The following is a 5,000-nucleotide window of genomic DNA, read 5'->3' as shown; positions in this document are numbered from 1 at the left end:
CACACACACACACACACACACACACGCATGAACGCACAATCGTACTAGCTCTAGTACACGAGTTTTAGTTGTTGGACACCGATCATACAGCTACATTACTTTGTCGAACGTATTGGTCCACTGTACATATTTCAACCATGCATGCATCTTGTCGTTCCCTATTTCTCGATATCCTAAATTGTAGAGCTGAAATTGGATACAGAGTCGGATAAACACATACGCACATGCACACACACACACACGTGTATGCACAGATATTTGCATATCTTTAGATGCCTTCATACAAGCATCTATATATGCATTCATATATACATAACATTCGTATCTACATACATAGATATATACAACTTTACACCCACACACACGTTACTTTTTTTTAACCTTCGTAAGTACACACACTATATGTGTGTATGAAAATGCACCCACAGACTAGTTATCTAGTATGACCATTATTTAGCAATCCAAAATTGGACCAATTCAAACTTAGAAGCGTGGTGCCTTCGCGATGTGACTGTGCATGACTGTACTACAAGATTTTGGAAAGAGCTTCTATGATGAACGCAGCTGCACGAGGGACCAGAAAATAACGATTGTGATTGATCCTACTACAACTTCTAAGTCCTTATGTACAAAGAAACTAGTGATATAGCGGTATTGCACTGTCTGTAATATATCAAACGCCGCAAACAAATGGTCTACTCTCCTTGATTCTTAAAAGAGTGAGTTTTGACTTGAAGGAACAAAAAGAAGCCCGCTTGAAGCAACAGAATTAGACGTCCAAACTGCAACGGCGCATCAAATTTTGTATAGAGACATGTTTGTATGACACAAGGACAAATCTTGGAAGTGTTTGAAACCGTTAAATCAAACCAACAAACAAAAAAATTGAGAAAAGACCAGTAGATTTTGAATGAGTTTTTCCTTCTCCCATGTGAATCTATATAAACATGCAAAGGCACATATACGTATAAATATATTGAATATACACACGAAAATGGATGGTGGTTGATAAATTAGAATCCATCCAGTGTTTACTGGATTTTGTTCATTTTCTTGTAGGCTATCCAAAGACAACTGTCCTTCTTAAGCGAGCTTCGTAGGGTTGCCGGTTTATTCCCCGACGGCTCCACCACGGGCATGTTATACTGGTTTACATGGTTACCAGTAGGTGATCTACGATTATCAAATTCCTCACCTAACATACGTACATACAAGATATATATACACACACACACACACACACACAATTACTCTCATACATGTATACACGCATGCGTATTATACGTACACAATTATATACATGCAAAAAAGCATACTATACATACATACATACATACATACATACATACATACAATGTCGTTTCAAGCTATATCGTTTGAAAAGACAGGTAATAAATCGCGCGCTCGCGTGTCTGCAAACATGACACACACGCATTTATTTGTGTACATGTATGTACTTCCATGAACAGCACATATACGAGAACATACCTGCGTATATATACATAGAAGCATTCATATATAGTCATACAAAAATACCTACACACGCAGGTACACAAACAAATAACCAACATCACGTCTGAACAGACACACACTTGTTTATATATATATATATATATATATATATATATATATATACATATATATATATATATATATATACACACACACACACACACACAAACTCGTTTATACATGTGTGTATGAGACTTATATCTAACACTTTGTAGTATATAAATGCATGCGCACACAGATGCATACAAAAGTGATATACATATGCCAGGATACACACACGTACACATAATCAATACGTGCACACGCATGCACTGAAATCTATATGTACACGTTTGTACACTCGCAGAATTGCATACACGCGCACGCAACCAGGCAAATCTATTCAGATATACTCATGTGCAGGCACAAACGGCAAAATATGCATAACGAGATGTGTGTGTGTGTGTGTGTGTGTGTGTGTGTGTGTGTGTGTGTGTGAATACATCCATTCGCATAGGCACAGAAAGACTTGAAATATATGTTGTGCAAATTCATAGATGATGTATATATATACATATATATATATATATATAAGCGCACACGCACGCATACATTTGTATAAAAGTATAATTATGTTATTTGGATGATGTCATGTATGTGTATATATATATATATATATATATATATATATATACGCACAGAAGTTCGTACACACATACATGCATAAACGTAAGCTGGTGCGCGAAAACAAAGAGGTGTGGGTTCGAGTCCCACGCGTACGGGGAAACCTACTTTTTTCTGTCGAGGCCCATTATTTAGACTATTTCCTCTAGTCGTTGGGCGGTGATCGCTTATAAGTTTTAAGCTTATAAAATACTATAAAATACTATATATATATATATATATATATATATATATATCGAGTGGGAAAGAGATGTGATATACATAAATACACACAAAAGCATAAAGTTTTAATCACACGACAGGTGTTGTATGTGTGTGTGTGTTTACACAAGCATCTTAACATACATACATACATACATGTACAATGGACACACACACATTATATATATATATATATATATATATATATATATATATATATATATATATATACACATACATAACTTAGGTTTTTCCTAATATCTACCTGCTTATATTTCGCAGAAGCTCGTATTTGCACCTGGAACACTACCTGCATACATGCACGCAAACATGCATAGATGAATGGCCATACGCATTGTACATCTTTGTATCAATAAATATATTTTATCAATACTTATTGAAACATTATAAGAAAATAAGCAAAATATTGTAAGTATTTAAATAATGATTGATTGAGAAATAGATAATTGATTTTTCCAAAGTCGGTAAGACTTAAAACTTATTACTTCGCTGTTAATATATGAATATTTCAGCTTATAACAAAACGAAATCGTTACTGACTCTATGGCTTTTATCAAATTCTCTACACACCTGGATTGTTTACATTGTAGGGTGATTTCTTCGATAATGTTCATGATGATGAGGTTTGTGTGTGTGTGTGTGTGTATACAAGAATCGCAAGATGGAAGTAATTTATAAATTTATTGACAGCTCGATCTTATACCCTTTCTATCTATACATGCATGCGTACACAGACACACATGTATGTATATATATATTTATGTATATATATTTATATATATATATACACATATATACATATATATATACACATATATACATATATATATATACACATATGCACACACGTATACATACACACTGAGATAGCTAGATAGACGAAGTTATATAGCTCTATGAACCAACTATCATTTTGCGTGTACGTATATATTTTTCTCACAACACGTATTTACATACACACACATGGATACGTATATCTAAATTTATTGTTGTCAGCTATAAAAAGATAACACAAATAATGTTCAGTATTGTTATTTCTATTACAGCATGAATCATTGACTATATATATATGTACATACCGACATATACAAACACACCAGAGTGAGAATTATCTTCACTATTTCTGTAACAAATTTACAAGCGATGTTTATATATATAATATATATATATATATATATACACAGTAACTAATTTAGTGCGTGTGAAGTTTATGTAAGGGGGTATAAGTGTGATAGAGAGAAACATTTGTGGAGAAGTATACAGAAAGGATTCTAGTGAGGAATAATTCCTTGTGTGTGTGACAGCGAGAGCGACAGAACGCGAATCCATGTTTAGATGTATTACAATATATATATATATATATATATATATATATATATATACACACACACACACATGCGGTTATTTCCGTATATGTGGATATAAGATATGTAGTCTTACTGAATATGTTTTACAACATCTCGCGTTGCCGTTTTGTGTTTGTGTGTGTAATTCGTTGTGTGTGTGTGTGTGTGTGTGTGAGAGAGAGAGAGAGGGCTGCGAGTTTTTGTGTATCTTTGTGCTGTGTGTGTTGTAATTTCTGTACGTTTCCGTATTGCATGATCATTTGATAAAACTTATATATGTGCATTTATTCCGGTACACATGCATGCATATGAATGCGTGAATTGCATGCATACGTGTTTGTATGCATTTTGGAGGAAGAATTTTTGTGAAAATTATTTTGTATACTTTGAAACAGCGTATTACATGTTCTCTGTTGGCACATAAACATTAAACACACACGCAATAAATCAGACGTGCATTTCGCTCCCGATATATACACGCACACATATATACACGCACACATGTACATACGTAGGTACACATACTTGCATGAATGTATATATTTATGTTTGACATAGATGCATGTTACGTATTTTCAGGTAAAATCGTGTTGTACAATCGTCTTACTCCGATGGCACTCTTTAGTTGTGCATACATGAAAAGGAATGCATAGACGTATGCACAATTATGTTTGAGGTATGTATGTTTCCATAGATGGATGTCTGAATAACAATCTGTGTGTGTGTGTGTGTTTACACGCACAGATGCATATACAAACATACTCGTGGATATACGCACAATACATGTACAAATCTATGTGTGTGCACGTCTATATATTCATATATTTATACATGTGTATACCAACACAAGCATGTGTACATCTGTGTGTGTATGAGCGCTTGTGAATGCGTGTATGTTTGTGTCTATATATGTGTGTTGTGCCAAAGTGTGCAAGACTGGTTGTCTTAATATCTATACCAAACTTCGTAAGCTTAAAACTAATATACACAGGCACATACACGCATACATGCACGTATAGCTTCATATATACACTCACATGCGCACAATCTACAGACGCATAAACAAACACACCCACACACACATCTGGCTGTAGGTATGTATATTGATAAATAGATAAGCAATTTGAAGCTGTATAACAAATTTACTATAACACAACACAACACAAACACAAACACACGCATGCACTCACAGAATAAGTTCTAACATTAATATGTAATACCTTTATAATAATAATAATCCGAATAATATTAACAATA

General features: G+C 34.0%; 1 protein-coding gene across 1 annotated transcript in view; it reads right to left on the bottom strand.

Moving 5' to 3' along the window:
* Positions 1-5,000, bottom strand: part of LOC106873667 (uncharacterized) — a 673,033-nt gene that overhangs the window by 666,721 nt on the left and 1,312 nt on the right. The gene's annotated exons all lie outside the window — the stretch shown is intronic.

Source organism: Octopus bimaculoides, chromosome 13 (assembly GCF_046866305.1).
Source record: "Octopus bimaculoides isolate indiv1 chromosome 13, ASM4686630v1, whole genome shotgun sequence".
NCBI classification, from domain to species: Eukaryota; Metazoa; Mollusca; class Cephalopoda; order Octopoda; family Octopodidae; genus Octopus; species Octopus bimaculoides.
This window is presented reverse-complemented; position numbering and strand designations above follow the sequence as displayed.